The 20676-nt window shown below is 36.9% G+C and overlaps 1 pseudogene; it reads left to right on the top strand.

Annotated features, from left to right (window-relative positions):
* Positions 1 to 6323: 6323 nt before the first annotated feature.
* Positions 6324 to 6444, top strand: LOC139007702 (U2 spliceosomal RNA; annotated as a pseudogene).
* Positions 6445 to 20676: the final 14232 nt, after the last annotated feature.

Raw genomic sequence — 20676 nt, 5'->3', positions numbered from 1 at the left:
CTGTTTGCAACTGGTCACACACCCTTCAGGGTGGGGGTCCCCACTGGGGTGCCTGGCCAGTCTGGGTGAGGGGCTGAGGGCTGCTTTCAGGCTGGTGGTTGTTGATTGAAGCTCCCAACGGCTCCTTTTTTAAATTTTATTCTGGGCCAGCTTTAGCTCTGGCTCTAGCTCTGAGGCTTCCGCTGCTGCGTTTTATAATCGAAACAATGTATAACTCCAGCTCTGAGATCCCGGCCTATATTTGTTAGAATCTTTCAAACTGCCAGCTCAGAGGCCGGCAAGTGAGGCGGGGAACGTCGGAGTCCGCAGTCACTGGAGCAAGCAAGCCTCATGTTCGCTTCCAGCTGCCTGGCTGCCGGCCGCCATCTTGGCTGACAGTTAATTTGCATAAGGTTATGCTGATTAGCCAATGGGAAGGGTAGCGGTCGTACGCCAATTACCATGTTTCTCTTTTATTAGTGTAGATTATTATTATTTTAAGTATCAGTTAGAATCTTAAATGCCCTTCTCAAACCAGGAAGCCAAGTGAAAATATGCAAACCTAGCATAATTTTGGAGGTTTATCTATTATAACAAAAGTGTAATATACTAATTAGACTGGACAGCCGAACGACCTTCTGGGCGACCTTCTGGATGAAGCCAGGGCTGCGAGGGCCGAGGCAAGTCACCACAGCTGCCAGGGCCAAGCCCCTTGCATGAATTTCCTGCATTGGGCCTTTAGTTTTATATAAAATAAAATAAAGCCTGGTTAGCATAGCTCAGTGGTTGACCATCGACCTAGGAAGCAAGAGGTCACGGTTCGATTCCCAGTTTGGGGCACAGGCCTGGGTTGCAGGCTTGATCCCCCGTGTGGGGTGTATAAGAGGTAGCCAGTCAATGATTCTCTCTCATTGATATTTCTTTCTCTCCCTTCCTTCTCTGAAATCAATACAAATATATTAAAACAAAAATAAAAAGGGAGTTATGTGGTGAAAGGTAAATGGGAGATTAGGTAAAGAATGAGATCTCGGTCCCATTTTTCTTTTCACAATCCAGAACAAGGCAGCCAGGTGTTTATACTAGACTAAGATTTAGGATTCCCTACTTGAAAATAGCTAAATGCCTTATGGAAAAAGACATTAACTAGGATGTGTTTGGGGACAATTAAAAAGCTGTGTAACAAAGCCACTGATAACATATATGCAAAAGTTTCATTCATCTTTATAATGCTTTTGTTGTATATGTAGCCAGATAATGACACATCATTAAGTTTCAGGGAATGATGTCTGACATTAAAGAGAAGAAATTCTGCTTTTGTCTATAATACAGCAGTTTGATGTAAGGCAGTAATAAAATCAAATAGAAAAAAAAAACATGAAATACAGGGGAAAACAAAATCTTATGGAGAAGTAAAAAACATTGAGGGAAAAAAAGCATTCTGGAATTCATTTCCCCGGAGGTATTTGTCAGTTCTTAAGGTGCATGTCAACTTGCACCAAAAGCTCAGAGCTTTTCATAGTCACATGGAGGGGTAAAGTAAAAAACGGAGTGTGGGCTCCCAGACAACAGCCAGTACAGTATAGTTTAGAGGTGGTGTCATTTAGAAGAGAGCTCGTTAAGTTAGAAAAGTATATTGAAAATTTTCCTGCACATGTTGAGACCACAAGTCAAAATGAAAATGTATTCTCAAACGGACATTAACCATATACTGGGTAATTTAATTCTGCTGTTAAAGCCTCCTCTCATATTAGCATCTAGACCACAAAGAACTATTTTAGATGAAGATTCCAGTAATAATAACTGACTATCCTTAGGGACTCTTTTAATATAAAAACTGTATATTACAAAGTTTTTGAATTTCTTTTTTCTATTTATTTCTAATTAATACATGACAGATTACTTGTTGAGGGGGTCAGCATGATTTATATTTTCTGAAGTTGTAGTACCTAGCTCTAGTTGTAGTTAGCAGGTTTTCAATAAACACTGCCAATTTATGGTGATTAAAAAAAAGAAAATTTTAGATTAGGTACTTTAAGAACAATGAAATATATAAATATAACAACATAAACAGAAAACCCTAACTCACAAAATGAACTGGATTATTTAAATGCCAAATATCTTATATCAAGATACACCATCTATTTCAAAGGCAATATTTTGATAAAATCATATAATAGCCTTTTTCTCTAAATTATTCTCAGTGGGAAAAATGTCACATTATGAACACATTATAGAAAATATGTGAGATGGGAGGCATTATGATGCCCATCTTTGGAAAATGCAATATGCCAGATAGAGCAAAGCTCGACAAAATAGACAATATTTTTTGAGAAACATCTCTTGGACACTAGTAGAATATGAGTTTCCAGATGGCAATTGATTGAACCTGAACAGAGTGAACAGAATATTTTCTAACCAATCATTTCAGAAAATCAGGCTTGCCAAAAGAAATTCTTCATCAAGTGAGATTTGTGAATTTAGAATCAAGCACAAACAATAGTCTATTGCATTAGTAAAGAGCCCACACCCCATGATATTAGGTTTTATGTGTCAATTTAGCTAGGCGATTGTACCCAGTTATTTAACCAAACACTAATCTAAGATTTACTATGAAGGTGTTTTGTGTGTGTGTGCTTAACATCTACAATCAGTTGACTTTAAATAAGATTGCCTTTGAAAATGTGAGTGGGGCACATCCAATTAGTTAAAAGACCTTAAGAGGAAAAACTGATGTTCCTGGAGAAGAGATTTATTTTAAGGAATGGCTCATGTAAACGTAGGAGTTGGTATGTTTTAAATCTGTAGGGCAGGCCTGCAGGCTGGGACTTGGGTAGCAGTGAATTCTACAATTTTGAAGGAGAAGTTTTTCTTTAGAAGATTCAAGTTTTTCAGTAAAGGACCTTCAACTCATCTGTTCTGTTCTTTTTCTTTGGAGAATACTGATTTATACACACTCCCAATATCCCAGCTTTTATAGTACTAGTATTATACAGGGAGTGGGAGATGGTTAAAGAGCCTTCTAACCCCACCCTTTATTAGGAATCACTTCTGGAATAAAGAGAAGGTAGATTAGTCAATCTCCTTGAAAACATAAAAAGGATGGAATTTCTGGCAAATAAGATAATAGCATTTCCTAGAGGGAGGATCCTAATCTATGGAATTTTTGATCCCAGCATATTCTACCTCATTGGCCTAGGATTGCTTCTGTTAAAATAAAAACACCACACAAAAAAAAACAATAAAAAAATTTAGAATGAAATAATTTATAAGGCATGGCTCCCTGAAGAAACCAAAATTAACAAATTCATGAAAGACTTACAGAGTTTATCATTAGTGCCATAATGTGATTAAATTAGCATATGAACAAAGTATAATTTCCTGTAGGGCCTCAGTATTTGCAGGCATATAATAGTACATTTGTTGTCAAATAGTCTCAATATACCCTAATCCAATCTTCTCTTGCTTCCTAGGTTGGTGATGGCATTTGTTAATATGCTTTTTTACTTTTATATTTAGTGGGTTAAATGTCAGAGTCACAGATGTGTGTTGTCACTTTCTCTAAATGAAATTCAGCAGCAGCAGCAGGTATTTCCAAATGGTATTGACCAAATGCCAAAAATTCATGAGAGAGGAGAGGTAAAGGAGGTAATAAGAAAAACAGGACAAGGGAAATTTATAAGGGAGCAGAGCATGTCATACATGTCTTGTGATTTTTGACAAATGTAGGAGTTGCTTTGGAGCTCTGCCTATAGAAAAATTGGATTAATTTTTATTAATGCTTTCATGAATATGCACAAAATTACATCTAACAGAGAGTATATTCTACAAATGCACGTGTCCCAGACTTTTATTTTAGCATATTTAACCAAATGGCCCATAATAACCAATATTCAGTAATGATCGTCCCATACTGGGAAAGGTAAAAATTTAAAAAGACAGGATTAAGACTATAATTATTCAAACTGACAGAACTCCTTTTTGATGAGAAAACTTTTTTTACACAAAAACATAAGCCTTGAGTCACATACATTTGTCTCTGCTTTGGTGTTGGAAGATGCTCCTTACTGAACTACACTGTTCTGGGCATTGTGAATGTTAGTCACAGTGAGGTGGCGTGCCATGCTCTTCCGCATCAGAATTTAAACCCTAGCTAAGATGACTGTCAAGTGTTTCCATGTAGGAGAGCTTAGAACTAGAGAGAGAGAGAGAGAACTATGTGGGGGGAGGGGGAGGAGGAAATTTCCTATATAATAAAAGTGTATTATGCAAATCGACCGGCGGAACAACCAGTCAGTGGAGGGTGGGGCCAGCAAGCAGGTGTCTCCAGGCCAGCCAAGGCGCATGCCAGCGGGCAGAAGGGGGGGGGGGGGGGCTGTAGCAACCAGTGGCAGCAGGGCGATTGGGGCTGGTGCCATCCCCTGATTGCCCACCTGGTGGCCTCCTGCAGAGGGAGGCCACAGGCGGCAGCAGTGGCAGGTTGATTTAGTGCAGGGCTGCCCAGCGCCGTCCCCAGATAGGCCTGCTGGGGTTGCCTCCCACAGAGGGAGGCCATCAGTGGCTGTGGTGCAATTGGGGGCAGGGCCGGTGGCTGGCTGCCTGCGCCATCCCAATGGGTCTGCTGGTCACCTCCCACAGAGGGAGGCCAGACTGTGGCTTAGGCCCACTCCCCGCTCCCCTAAGCCATCAGTTGGGCATCCCCTGATGGCTCCCAGACTGTGAGAGGGAGCAGGCTGGGCTGAGGGACCCCCCACCCCAGTGCACGAATTTCATGTACCGGGCCTCTAGTCCTATATAATAAAGAGGGAATATGCTAATTGGTCCTAACGGTGTCCAAGTCACGACCAGTCAAAGGTGCACAAGCACAGGAGCTGGGGGTTGGGGACTTGCACCACCAGGACGTGAGGCTGCCGTCTGGGTGGCCCCCCAGTGGGAGTGTACACAGGCCTGCGGCGCTGCCCAGCCAGGAGGGGGGCGGACGGGCCGCGGCAGCACCCCCTGTGGAAGCACGTGCAAGCCTGTGCCACTGCCTGGCCCAGAGGGGGTGTGTCAGGATGGGAGCATGGCCTCGGTGGAGAGCTCTCAGCACTCCTGCGCTGGGCTCTGAAGGCTTGGAGAGGAAGTGAGAGCACCTAGGCAGTTAGGGGGATCAGGCCAGGAGGGGAGAGCAGATAGGCAGTTAGGGGGGTCAGACAAGGAGGGGAGAGCAGTTAGGGCCATCAGGCTGGCAGGGGAGCAGTTAGGAGCATCAGGCAGGCAGGCAGGTGAGAGCTTAAGAGCCAGTGGTTCTGGATTGTGAGAGGGATCCCATATTGGAGAGGGTGGAGGACCACCCCTCCCCACCCCATGCACGAATTTCATGCACTGAGTCACTAGTGTGTGTGTGTGTGTGTATATATATATACAAAAGGCTAATGTGCAAAGTGTCCCCACGGGAGTTTGACTGGGAGACTGGGAGTTCTATCGCTTGCTATGAAGTGTGCTGACCACCAGGGGGTGGCGCATAAGGAAAAAATGCCCCGGCCAACAGCTGGAAGGCCTTGACAGGCCCTGATTGCTGGCCAGGCCTAAGGACCCTACCTGTGCATGAATTTCGTGCACTGGGCCTCTAGTATTTAATAATGGAAAAGTGACATTTCCCACCAATGGGAATCTCATATCTTAATCAGTCAGAGTGAATTCTAATACACTAATGGACCAGGAGAGCTGAATTTACAGTTTAATTTCTCTCCCTTTGCACCTGTGGATTGCAGTTATTTGTACTTCTAAATAATTAACAAAGTTTGAGACTAGTAAAATCTCTGATGCATGTAAGTTTAATTTGATAATCCAATTCTTTTGAAACTAAAGAGAGGTATATATAAGGAAACTAAAACCCTGTGCAATTCTATTTCATTTTTATTTTAAAAAAATTTAAAAATCTTTTAATCCTATTTTTTAAAAATACATTTTTACTGATTTCAGAAAGGAAGGGAGAGGGAGAGAGAGATAGAAACATCAATGAAGAGAGAGAACCACTGATTGGCTGCCTCCTTTACACCACACACTGGGCATGGAGCCCGCAAATCCCTGGGCATGTGCCCTGACTGGGAATTGAACCATGACCTCTTGGTTCATAGGTTGACGCTCAACCACTGAGCCACAGTGGCTGGATTGTAATTCTATTTTTGATATATAATTCTGAATTCTAATTATTGTGATTGTCATTTTTGTTGTTCAGTGTCATACTGTGCCTGACAGCATTATGTAGCAGTCAGTATTATGATGATCATACATAATTATTTCAAAATCAATATGGGACAAGTCTGTTAGTAAATGCTGTCTGTATATCAGATTAGTTAAGTGCCATCGCTTCTCGGCCTTTTGGCTAAGATCAAGTGCAGATTATTTAAGTTCAAAATATTTTACAATTTATGATATTGTTCCTTCAAAATCGAATATTTTGATGAAGTTATATAATAACCTCTTCCGCTGTCTCATACTTGCTACATATTGTTAAAAATGTGTTTGAATATTCAGTCCCTTGGCCGGTCGGTGTTGCTCAGTGGTTGAGCATTGACCTATGACCCAGGAGGTCTTGGTTCAGTTCCCGGTCAGGGCACATGCCAGTTGAGGACTTGAGCCTCAGTGTGGGGTGTGCAAGAGGCAGCCAATCAATGATTCTCTCTCATCACTGATGTTTCTATCTCCCTCTCTCTTCCTTTCTGAGATCAATACAAATATATTAAAAAAAAAATTCAGTCCCTCTCTTCACTTCCAATATGTCTTCAATTCATCTAGTTACCCATTACTGATATAAATCATTTTAAGACTGAATGAATAGATTGGGTACTTTAGAATGATTATTTAATTATTCAATTTTCTCCCAATTCTAAATGGGAGAAATGTGAGCTGTAAGCCAATCTGAAATGACCAGCTGACTCTATTATTTTCCCTTCTTTTATTTTTTTGGTTGGTTAAATAATAAAAAATGGATTAAAAAGTCATTAAGTTTATTTATAAAACCTAAATTCACATTGGATTCAACAAATAATTTTTCTAAAAAACAGAGTATGTTATTACTCCATAATAAACATACAATTAACTGTATTTAATGAATGTGGATATATTCCTAGTTAATATGTTTAGTAAGAAGCAGAGTGAGGAACAAAACTTTCTCCTGTTAACTAATATTTTCTGCATTTTTACAGAAACTATTATAATAACCCAATAATAATTTTGTCCACAAGTAAGTAAAACATCTATATTACTTGCTTATGGTTTTTCAGACTTTTACTTTGGTATATTTAACCAAATGTGGGCATAATTACCAAAGAATTATTTTAGCAGTAAGAAATAGAGTTTTAAAAGTACTGTCTCTTGTTGAATAACATTTTCTTGAATGCTATAGAATGACTATCATAAATATTTTTTCTATGTTTCTATGTTTGTTAACTGTTTACTTTGTATCTTTGGCAGACATTATGATAAAACCAATGTGCAAACATACTCTTTATCCTTATTTTTTTCTCTCACAAAGGCTCCCATTTACAAGACCCCATTTACATATAGGTTATATGTAATATATTAGTTTTATTTTAAAAATTGAGGATGGGGGTGATGTCAGAGGAATGACAGCACAAGGGCTCACCTTTTCCTCTCCCCCTGACGTTTCAACAAGTTAACCATCTGTAATTTAACAAAGAAATCCCTGCTCAACACAGATACACACCTAAGAGACCCGGGTACCAAAACACCTAAGGTGGGCATCTGGGAATAAACGGGGAAATGAGAAGAAGTCTACATCGACAGGAGTTTACAATGTGTTTTCCATTTTGTAAACTATTTGATAAACTTTGTTTTGTTTTATTATACCAATATGAATAAACAGCTTACCTTGATAATTGTGCAAGAAATTTGAATGACAGAAAAAGAAAGGAAAAGTAACAAGAAAAAATAGATAACATACATAAATAATTTTAACTCACGGTTGATTAAAAAAATTCAGGAGCTATCATATTACTCAGATGGTCAAATCGCAAATACTAATAATGACTTTCAACATCAGCCAGATGGTAATTAAACTCACTACGGTCAGAACTGTACAAGTAACTTTCATACATTACACATACAATACTTAAAATGTTGCTTGATATACTCCTAATTACCATTTTTCAAATGAGGTGATTGGTTCCTGTGAAATTTAATTAAATTTAAATTATACAATTTCTCAAATTTAAAAATGATAACATTTAAATACAAACCTAGATTTGACTAATAATCCCAAAGTCCATGCCCTTATCTACTAGGCGATATCAGTAATCATGTTTGGTAAGAAAGAATATTAAAGGAGAACTCATAACTTTGTAAGATTTCATTAGTATAGAGTTAAGAGAAAAGAAAATGAGTTTTAAATGATGCAAGTTAATGTACCAATGAATGGTAGTCACCAGTGAAGGAGTATAAGAAACACATTATAATTGTGATCAATAAACAAGTAGGGCATTATGTTTACAGGAGCAATTACATTAGGACAGAAATAATTTGAAAGTTATTTTAGGAAATTTCAGCCTATTTTCAAAGGCATATGTGAGTGTTAAAGAAAATCACAGAATCCCATTATATTTTAAAGAATTAAATAGAAAAGAGCAATCAATAATCACTTTTAATTTTCCCAGTTTATATATGAAATGTATGTGATTAAAGTATTTTTGACATGCAAAATTAATGTTTGTCAAATCTTGTAAGTATCTTTAAGAAGGTAAAAACAAATCCAATTAATTGAATATGTGATTTTCATACTAAACTAAATATAATTGTTTAGTCTGAGAAGGTTCTGCTCACCCAAGAAAGAGAGTTCAGTTTAAACCATTGAATCAAAAAATGTTATTGAATGGATGTTCTCAGCAATTATTTTTCAAGTTTCAGCATGATAGTTCTAATTTGATACATAAAATTATTATCTTTCTCTTTTTCCTTTCTATTAGATGTCAAATAGTGCAGAAATGTTATTGAATCATTTTGACACATTGTTGCTTCTGCAAGCATAGCAGATAGATTTTTTTTTTTTTGCCAAAACTTGACTAATACATGAAACGATTTGTTAAAGTAGCTAAAAAAGTTAAGGTTTTTTTTTGTTGCTTTTTTTTAGGGGGGTTGGGTGGGGGTTAGTAATCTGACAGTATATGCAGATGTGGTTGAAAACAAAAGTAACCTAGTATATTATGAGCATAATGAATGAAATTTAATAAAAGTAACTATTAGAAAGAAGACATATAGGACTCACCAAGCAGAGCGAAGCAAAGATTATAAAAAAAGTGATTTAGATATATAAATCTGCATGAATAAAATAATATCCCATAACAATATCAAACATCTAGAAAGTTATTTGATGCTTTTACTGAAATGTATTAAAATCTAATAGAGGCCCAGCCTATGTGGCTCAGTGGTTGAGCATCAACCATGAACCAGGAGGCCACAGTTTAATTCTCAGTTTGATGCCCAGGTTTCGGGCTCAATCCCCAGTAGGGGGCTTGCAAGGGGCAATGGATTGATGATTCTCTCATCATTGATGTTTCTATATCTCTATCCCACTCCCTTCCTCTCTCTGAAATAAGTAAACATATTTTTAAAAATCTAACAGAGTAAGAGGGAAATTGGGTATTTTGACATCCTGACCAGCCTTTGCAACGTATCTGCAAATGTCAATTTGATATCAATCAGTACTAGAAGTCACACTTCTTGATTCCCTGTGGCATCTAGACATTAACTGCCCTCCGTTACTCTCTTACTGTTTTATTGAGGGTTGCTCTAGAATTCTAACTGACCAAATTGATCAGCTTATGCACTTAAAATATGTATTTACTCATTTGCTTTGCAGGTCATACTACTTAATATAAATTAGTCATTACCAGTTTCCATGAAAAGAAAATGTTATGTCTATTTTTTGTATTAAAACACCTTGCAAACACGTCATCATTCTTTAAATAAACAAAGAGGGGGTTCCTCAGAGACTGATGGGCCTTAAATCTTCAGCTCTTCCTTTCCATTTTAGGGCTGAAGCAGGCAATTTATAAAGGCAAAAACTCTTTCTATATTTAGATTTAAGATATCTTGGAGGAGTGCCCTGGGTTTTCCAAGATATCTCTAAAATAAGCATATTTATCCTTCTCCTTGAACCAAATAATATCTCATGGTATAATCTCCACAGATACTATATAGTGAAATTATTTGCTGAAGAATTCTTGGGAAATATTACTTTATAACATAAATATTGGTTTCTTATATCAAAACAAGAGTAAGTATAGGACAATAATAATTTGAAAGAGTGGCACCAATCATGAAGATTTACTTGGACTGTCTCTTCTAATTATGCTCCTTAATCAAAGACAATACTTACTTGGCAACAATGAAGTCTTTGATTACATTGATAGTTTTTCTGGCATCAAGCTATTGTTCTTTCCTAGGATACAACCTATTTAGCCTTATTTTGTACATAAGTATGTATGTATGTATGTATTTATTTCCTTATTTTATTGACTTTTATAAATGACTCTGACTTATACTATTAATTTCTTCAAAAGACATTACCCATTTTGGTACCAAACAACCATTAAATGAAGTGGACATCTTCACTCTGTTACTATTTTCTAGAATGAAATAGAGATTTAACATGCTCTAACAAATGAAAAAACATAAGTTTGTTGGTGAATGATATTCACATTTTCTATTTCTTTTTGATCCAATTTTATGGTTTCCATGTTGTTGTGATATTGTTAATTTTGCATTTGTAAGTAGAGTCCAGAGTGGGGTGTCAGATGGTGAGCCATGGTTCAACATAGACTGCAAGGGAAGGTGAAGTTGAGAAGTGTATTACAGGTCCTGGAGGAGGTACACGGCACACACACCGTGAGGGCCCACAGGTGCAGGTAGAGTGCCAGCAGCAGGACCTGGGGCACTTGCCTTTTTTAGGGTCCTTGGACAGAGTGCTTTTGGGATTCCTGAACTAGGTTCAGATTGGTCAATTCAAACCAAAAAAAGCTGGGATTTGGTAAGGTGCCAGGGGATGTTATCTAAGGTACTAGAGGCCTGGTGCATGAATTCGTGCACAGATGGGGTCCCTTAGGTTGGCCTATGGAGATCGGGCCCCAGCGCATGCCCTCAGCCTTGCAGCCCCAGCTCACGCCCCCAGCCTTGCAGCCCCTCAGCCTCGCCTGGCACCGCGCCTTGGCCTGGCGCCACCCCCTCACCTGCTTCAATATTTCTCCTGTGGAGTGATCAATTGGGGCTGGGCCCCCCACCTAGCTCCTTCAGTGCCTGGGAGTCAGGCAGCAGCCCCGCCCCCTGCTGCTGCCACTGGTCGCTGTCTGGGGGGGATCAGCAGGGCGACTGGGCCCCTGCTCACACCTGCCTTGGCCTGGCGCCGCCCGCTCACCTGCTCCACCATCCCTCTGTGGTCCACTCTCATCAGGGCCCATCAGGGCCGGCAGTGCCTCCACTGCTGCCCATTGCCAGAGTCACATTGCCCTCTGCCATGTTCTGTGCTTTCCCCTCGTGGTCAGTGCACGTCCTAGCGAGTGGGAGAAGTCCTGGTCTCCTGGTCGAACTCCCAGTCGAACGGCAGCCAGAGGGGACAATTTGCATATTAGGCTTTTATTATATAGGATGTGCAAAGGGAAGAAGCTGGATAGGAGGAATGAATGTTTATCACCAGGGGAGTTAGGGAAGTCATAAAAGGAACTTACACTTATTTGTGATTCTTCTGGCCATTATCTAGGACATGCGTTTGAGAGAGTATCTAGTGTCAGTTTCAGGCCCCTGAAGGCCACTTAGCCACACAAAAAGGATGTAAAGGCAGCCATGTTATGAAGTAATTTAACTAAACTCTCAACACATGTCTTTCTTCTAATTATAATCTACTGCCTCTACATTTTTAAAGCGACTGACATAAAGATGTGCATTATATACTTGTGTGAGTTTTAAACATTTTTAAATGTTTTTATTGATTTAAAAATATATTTTGTTTATTTCAGAGGGGAAGAAAGAGGGAAAGAGATAGACACATCAATGATGAGAGGGAATCATTGATCAGCTGCCTCCTTCATGCCCTGCACTGGGGATCGAGCCCAAAACCTGGGCATGTGCTCCCACCAGGAATCAAACCATGACCTTCTGGCTCATGGGTCAGCACTCAACACTGCCCACACAGGACAAAACCTGTTTTTTTGAGATGAATAAAGTTATTTAATCTCTAGTTCACTGATTATAACTAAAAATAAGATACAAATAATCAATATCAATGAAAAAAGGAATATCACTAGATATCCTAGAGGCATTTAAGGAAAAAACTACATATTATAAAATTTTATAAATGTGACAATTCACATGAAATGGACCAATTTCTAAAACACAGACTCTTAATAGCTTATTCAAGAAAAAAAGAATTAGATAACCTGAATCATCCTATACATCTTAAAGAAATTTAATATATAGTTTTAAAATTTTCAAAAAGAAAATTCACAGACTTTATTTATTTTTATTTTTGTTTATTTTTATTTTTAATCATTTTATATATATTAGATCAATTGAGCTGACATTGGTCAATATGAACATACATGTTTCAGGTGTGCCAGAGACTTTAAAAAAAGAAACCACAGCAATTCTAATCAAACATTTCCAGAAAATTGAAGATGTATGGATATTTTTTCATATTATTCTTTGATGCCAGCACTATCATGTAGCAAAAATTCTAAATGATATTACAAATAAAGTACGGATTCACCTACAAATGGAAAATGTATGCAACGCTCCCTAATACAATTTTAGAAAATCAATTCTAACAGTGTCAGAATAATAATGACATGTTAAAATTTAGCCTGAAGAGGTAAGTTCTCTTATCATTTGAAAACCAATCAAAGTAATTCATATGTTAACAGAAATCTACAAATAACAACCTCCATAGACACAGAAAGTTATTTGTCAAAATTCTACTTCAAATCATGCTGAAAACTCTCAGCATACTAAAATTAGAAGAGAAATTAGGAAAAAGATAAAGAACATCTAAAAAGAATATAACAATGATGTTATAAGTTTGGTGAAAGAGTAATCTTTTTTTCCTCTTAAAATAATGAAGAAAGCAAATATATCAGCTCTCATTAGTCATATTCAACTTTAGATATTAGCCAAAGAAATGTCTAGAGAAATGTTATTGTTTTAAAAAGTACATTAGAAAAGCAGCAAACTGTCTTTATTCAATACAATATTATGTAGCAAATTTACAAAATATAGTTATAGATTATAATAAGGAAGTTTAGCAATGTTGCATGATATATGGTCAATATACATACAATAATTGTATTATCATTGAATAACATTGACATTCACCCATTTAAGTTAAAAACAATGGCCCTGGCCAGGTGGCTCAGTTGGCTGAGCATTATTTTGTACACCAAAAGGTTGCAGGAGGCAATCAATCAATGTTTCTTTCTCACATAAATGTTTGTTTTCTCTCTTCCTTCTTCTTTCTCTAATATCAATAAAAAACAACAACATATCCTTGGGTGAGGGTTAAGTAAAAAAAAATGCATTTTACAATAACAAAGTATGTAATATGCAGGAGCTTATAAAGTATGTAAATGATCTGCAAAATAAAAACTATAAAAAATTAGTCAGAGAAAATGAAGACCTAAATAGACAGATATACCATGTTTGTGCATCAGAAAATTCATTATTGTTATCACTTTTCTCCTAATTTTTCAATAGACTTAAGGCAATCCTCATTATATACCTACAGCCTTTTATGTAGAAGTTTATAAATTGATTCTAAAATTTACATGCAAATATAAAGGATCTTGGAAAGACATCTTTGAAAAATAAGAACAAAGAAGGAGGACTTACACTACCTGATATGCTGAAAATATACACTAATCAAATCAGTCTGGTTTAACATAAAGATAAACAAAACAATGTAAAAGAATTAAGACTCCAGTATTTTGGGGAGAGAATAAACTACATTGACATATAAAAATCATATTTTAATTTTTTTCTTATATTTTATGATGCTTTGACATCTTTGCATCTTACAGACCTGGGCAGAATGCAAAGTACCTCCCAGGTTTAGCTAAGTCCTAGAGATAGAGAACAGGTTGTCTGTAAACACACTTTGATATGAAAATAAACTAATCCAGATTCTATATTCTACCCACTTCCTCTTATCAGTATTCTGCATTCCAGGACACTAGTATATTCCTGGCCTACCTGCCAGGGCCAGGTACCAGACAACTAGAGAAAATCACTATACCTCAGACCCTGCTGAAATTATTCAAACTATCGAATCCTAAAACCCATTTAGCTGCTTACCATGCCTCGTGCATTCCTTCCCATGAAAATAACAATAAAGATTTTGCTCATGTTTCACCCTTATTCCTTTTACCTCATGACTGACCCAGGTGCTTTCTGGTGTGGCTGTGTATGGCATGATGTACTTCCTACTCTTGGGAACTGTGAGGAATGAACTATTTTTTAATTAGTTGCCGGAAGCCGGTCCATCCTTGCTGCTTGACACAGTTGCTGCAGGGAAGAAACATCTGCACAGCATATGTTTCAAGGAACCTGGCGTATATGGCATACTGTTCTTAATATGTTTGCTCCCCTCTTAGCGCTATGTGTTTTGACCAGGGCCATCTCCCCGAAAAAGGTTGTTTCCCCAGGTGAGGATGTTGGGGATTGATGGGACTGGGGTTGGGGGTTGACGGGACTGGGGAGGGGAATGAATCAGTAGAACCCCCTAGTGTTACAGAAATACCATGTACTGCTTATGAAGAACTTGGACTAAGACTGTTGGCAATAAATTTGGGACTTGTTGGGCCCACATCCCCGGGGGTCTGCCCACCAGGTAAAGCACCAAGGTCTATACCCCTGGAGACCCACCAACACAGGGAAATCCCAGGGAAGGCAAGCAGCGGAGCTGGGAGGATATAACCTTTACTGGGTAGGATAATCTCCTTCAGTCACTTCCTTGTAGCTTATCAGTAGAGCAGTAGAATAGTGACCTTGGAATAGCCCTTATAATGGAACACAGAGATTAACTTAGACAACATTAAAATCAACAGAACTAGATAGAGACAGGATTTTTGGCAAAGGTCACATAAGAAACTATGGACATGAAACAAGGAACTGTAGAAGGTTAAGGGAGGACCCAAAACATACCATGATGTGACTATAGAGACATGCTTATCGGATCAAATGGTATAAATACAGATGTAGCAGGAGAAAACAAAAAGAAGAGAACCTGGCTATGCTGATCAACTGAATGCTATCTCCGTGTCATTCCTTCTTTGCCGACTCTGTCCACACCTTTGGGAACCCCTGGACCTGCTGGGGCTGGAACCCAACAATTAGTCATCTCCAGATCTCTTGACCTCAGCATACCTGAATAAAAACAAAATCCCAGTAATGTTTTCTAACTACATTCACAATAGAATGTCTAAATTGAAAAACAAAAAACAAACAAACAAAAAAACCCAAACAACTAACTATATTAGACATTGACAAGGATGTGGAACAACTTGATTTCTCTTATGTCATTGCTAGGAATAAAAATTTTCAATAACTTTTGAAAATGTTTTGGCAGTTTCACAATAGTTAAAAGCACACTATATTCTATTATTGCTTTGTAGTCAAAAGAAATGAAAGTATATGGCAAAATAGGACTTGAATGCAGATGTTTGTTTCTAATAGCTACATATAGAAACAACCCAAATGTTTCTCAACAAGAGGATGGATAAAGAAATTTTGGCATACCCTTACAAAGAAATACTATTCAGTGATCTGAATAAGTAATTGATTCATACAACATTGAAGTTGTTCAAAATAATTATGCAGAGCAAAAGATGTAATGCCAAAAAAAATTGCCTGATTCAAGTTATATACAATTTTACAACATGAAAGCTAATCAATAGTGAATTCAGTAGATCAATGGCTGTTGGTTGTACGGAACAGGGAAGAGAGGATGAACTGCAGAAGGGGCCTGAAACAACTTTTAGGGTAATGGAAATGTTTACTATCTTAATTTGGGCATGGTTCTAAACTTTTACACATATCTCAAGGTGCATCAAATCGTATACTTTAAAAGTATGCACTTCATTTTATATTAATTAGCCATCACCAGAATTCTTAGATGAATGAGAAGGGGGAGATGATTTGGCTTCCTCCCCTCTAATCCAAAAATAACAAAAAATGTCACTCTCACTTTCATCTGTAATATTGATTTATGTTGAATATACATATGACCGTATATTAACATAATTAATAACTTAGAATCATTTTTAAACTACAGTACTATGGCTATTAGTCACATGAAAGGCAAGTGTGCATAGATTTATTTGCTAATGCAATACTTCGTTAGCACTAATTGAAGATAATGTTATGTCAATCACATTGAGATTTTCTTCCACAAATTTCACTCAATCAACAGCAATTAAGCTATTATTAAGTAGAACAATCAACATTACACTTTGTCTTCGTGCTATTTTTAGCCTGATAATTACCTGTAACTGTTGTATTCCATTTAGTGATTTTTATGTTTTAATAGTTGATATTTAAAAATCAAGAAAAAGTCTCCAAAAGTTCAGTTATTTATTAATTCCTTTCAAAGACATGTACTTATCAATCATATGGACAGCCATTTAAAGCTAATATATATATTTTTTAAAGTAACTTTATGTTTGTTTCAAAGTTGCTTTCTTTTCTTTGCTTTTTTTCTTCATGTTTGATTTTTTTTTTTTAACAGTATAGTGGAAAAACAGTAAATAATAAAATGGACTAAAACTTAACTAAAAGTTTACATTTAATTAAAGTGATTATCCCATAAATCAACTAGTCAATTTAAAGTAAAAAAAAATGTTTTATAAAGTTTATTTTAAAGTCCAAATACCTCTGCTTTGTTTTAAAGAAACTAAGCAAGTGGTAGACTACAAAAAGATATTACTCCAAAATTCTGTTATGCTAATGAACAGAGAACAATTATTACAATTATACTAGTTATTACTGTACTGTCAAGTCTTATAAAATATCTTTAGTAGTTAATCAATTGTTTAAGCAAGAACTCTTTAGTTATTATTTTAGCAATGGAAAATATTAGATTTCCTTGGCAATTATTTCTATTACACTGAGATTAAAAAAAATGTTATATTGCAATATTCACATACAAGAGGACTTATCTGATTTAATTTTTAAATGAACACTTAAAAACATACAAATATATACTGAAAGATAGTCAAAAATTAATTTCAGCATGTGGGTTCAGGTGTTGTACTAATTTCCATTAAGTCAAATATTTTTAAGCTTATTAAAATTTTCTCTCTGCAGTATTTCTTTCAAAATGTCACCTTCATTAATAAAGTTGTGTTTAGGACATGTATGCTTTGAGGCAATTTTTACATTAGACAATGTTCAGATGTTTATCATCATTAAAACAATTCTTTAAAAGTCTTTCCAATTAGTACTGACCTTTCCTAAGTTAAATAAGTCACTGGTTTCTTGTTACTTTGATAATTTTAAGAAAATACACCTAAAAATCCAAAGAGGATCTATATACATATTACTTTGATAGAACTTCTTAGCTTCAAGGCAGTTTACATTAGCAAAATTATTCTACCCTAGAACTCTATGAAGTAAAACTACAAGACATACATTAATGAGTTGGAAAGACACTAGAAATAATTTTAGCCTTAAAACTTTTTTCACACTTTCTGACTTATAGCAATTACTTATCTGTCTAAATGTTTAAAAAAATCATGATAGAAGTCCAATTCTATTTAGACACCACTTAGCTACAGCACATTCTGCCCATGGGTATACAACAAACTAGTGGAGGAGTGGATCTAAAGCCAAGCAGATCACCCCCAGTTTCACCCCTATTCGTACTTGTTCGTATGCCTCAGCTAGCATGAGAGCAGTGTCAATTTAGAGAGGATAGAAGTTTGTTCAACATGTGTTTATTACATTTTTCTTCTTTCTGAAGTGGAATGAACAATGCTTGTCACAGGAAAAAATGGTGAATTGGGTAAATATTTTGGATACTGTTGTGTTACAGGGTGGGGCAAAGGGGGTTTGAAACACCGAGTTTATTCTTATATCATTATTTATTACTTATTGTATTATTTTCCATATGAACAATGGTAAACCTACTTTTGCCCCACTCAGTATCTTTTTAAAAAAATATATATTTTATTGATTTTTTACAGAGAGAGGAAGAGAGAGGGATAGAGAGTTAGAAACATCGATGAGAGAGAAACATCGGTCAGCCACCTCCTGCACACCCCTTACCGGGGATGTGCCCTCAACCAAGGTACATGCCCTTGACTGGAATTGAACCTGGGACCCTTCAGTCCGCAGGCCAATGCTCTGTCCACTCAGCCAAACCGGTTAGGGCCCCACTCAGTATCTTATGCTTTACTTCAACCATTGGCTTATTTTTTAAAATATTTTTTATTTTTATTTATTTCAGAGAAGAAGGAAGAGGGAGAGAGGGATAGAAACATCAAAAATGAGAGATAATTATTAATTGGCTGCCTCCTGCACGCCCCACACTGGGGATTGAACCTGCAACCCAGGAATGTGCCCTGACCTGGAATCGAGCTGTGTGACCTCCTAGTTCATATGTCAATGCTCAACCATTGAGCAATACTGGCCAGGCCAACCATTCACTTCTTAAATTCTTAATTTTGAGAAAAATTTATGAAAAATTGTTTTTTAAAATACTAAAATCAAGTAAAATGATGACTTAGTAGCAACCACTTTCACATAATCTTTAATTTCTAGCCCTTCTCCTGAGCCCTCCATTTTATTTTTTAACCTTATTAATGTACTATCTCTCTCTTCTCCCTATATTATTGCTGCTATATCCCCTCTTTATACTTTTTGACCTTTTTCTTTTTTTTCTATTAATATCTATAATAATAAAAGCTTAATATGCTAATTAGACCAGACATCTTTCCATATGTCCCTCTGTCCTTCCTGAAGAAGCCGGGGCTGTGAGGGAAGCCAGGGTCCCAGGTGCCAGAGGGAAGCTGGTGCCGGTAGCCAGGGAAGGAAGGCCTACTCTTGCACGAATTTCGTGCATCGGGCCTCTAGTATTTTCATATAATTGGTGGGGAATAAGAAGATTAAAACTTTTTACAAGTATAACATGTAGAAAGAGAAACAAGGAGAAGGGAAAAATAATGTTCAGTAGTTATTTTTATAATCTTATTAAATGGGATTTTTCAAAAGTCTTTGTTCCTCTTCCTTTCCCTTTCCTTCCCTTCCCTTCCCTTCTCTTCTCTTTTCCTTCCTTCCTTCCCTCCTTCCTTCCCTCCCTCCTTCCTTCCTTCCTTTCTTCCTTCCTTCCTTCCTTCCTTCCTTCCTTTCCTTTCCTTTCCTTTCCTTTCCTTTTCTTTTCTTTTCTTTTCTTTTCTTTTCTTTTCTTTTCTTTTCTTTTCTTTTCTTTTCTTTTCTTTTCTTTTCTTTTCTTTCTTTCTTTCTTTCTTTCTTTCTTTCTTTCTTTCTTTCTTTCTTCTTTCTTCTCGTTACCCAAGGATATTTCCCCATTGATTTTTAGAGAGAGTGAAAGGCAGGGGAAGAGACAGAGAGAAACATTGATGTGAGAGAGACACATTGATTGGTTTCCTTCCATACATGCACAGACCTGGGGTTGGGGAACCAGCCTGCAATGGAGGAATGTGCCCTTGACTGAAATTGAACCCAGGACCCATCAGTCCATGGGCCAATGCTCTATCCATTGAGCCAAACTGGCTATGGATCAAGATTATTTATTTATTTTTTCCAACTATAAGAGGACATTTATTTGTAGATGAGATGGGCTGAGGAAATGAGTTATAAAGGCAAAAGAAGGGCCCTAGGTGCTTGGGGGTGAGGTGGGAAAAGAGGGGAAAGGCTATTTATTTTATTAGAAAACATTTACTAGTTTATTTTTTTTTAGAAATAAGTGATTTACCTACCTTGTAGATACTTTACTTATAGAGTGGCTGATTTTCACCACCCAACTAAAGTGATCCCTGTCAATTATCATTCTTGTAAAAATGATTTAAAAATTTTGTGAAAATGATTAAAAACAAGGAGTGGTGTAGAACATGTTTAAAATATTGACCTTACTTCTTAGAAGACTATAGGTGATCTTATTCCTGAAAATTATCCACAATTAGATTAAATGTTAAGACTCTTCTTCAAGCATAAACATAAGTACATGTTTTCACTTGTGTCTCACAGCTCCATTCTATGTTACTGTACTTTATTTTCTTATCTTTATTCACATGCTAATAAAGGCAATATTTCTTGGTGTTGGCCTCTCAACATTGCCTGCCCAATATGCTTGCTAGTTCGTCTGACAGAGTAACCACTGTTGGACTATGGATGAAAGAAAGAAAATAATTTATTTTTTTGGGGGGGACATGCATTTTAGCATTCAATTGTAAGTGTTTTTATTATTGAGATTTAATTACTCAGGAAAGAAAGGAGGAAGACAGTGATTAGTAAATCCATTAATTTATCTTTGACTCATTCTACAAATATTTAATGAACTCTTGTTTAAGCCAGGATCTGAGGTGCCTAGTACCCTATAGGACATAGTTGTCTATTTGTGGAGAAAAGTGAGAAACAAGAATTGCAAAATGTGCTCTCTTTCGGCCGGAGCCACCATCTATCTTCCAGTAATTCACCAAA

This window comes from Myotis yumanensis, unplaced genomic scaffold (genome assembly GCF_028538775.1).
Source record: "Myotis yumanensis isolate MYYU_CA2020_CCGP unplaced genomic scaffold, mMyoYum1.0.hap1 SCAF_3, whole genome shotgun sequence".
Lineage (NCBI taxonomy): Eukaryota > Metazoa > Chordata > Mammalia > Chiroptera > Vespertilionidae > Myotis > Myotis yumanensis.
The sequence above is the reverse complement of the archived record's forward strand: the minus strand, read 5'-3'. Positions and strand labels throughout refer to the sequence as shown.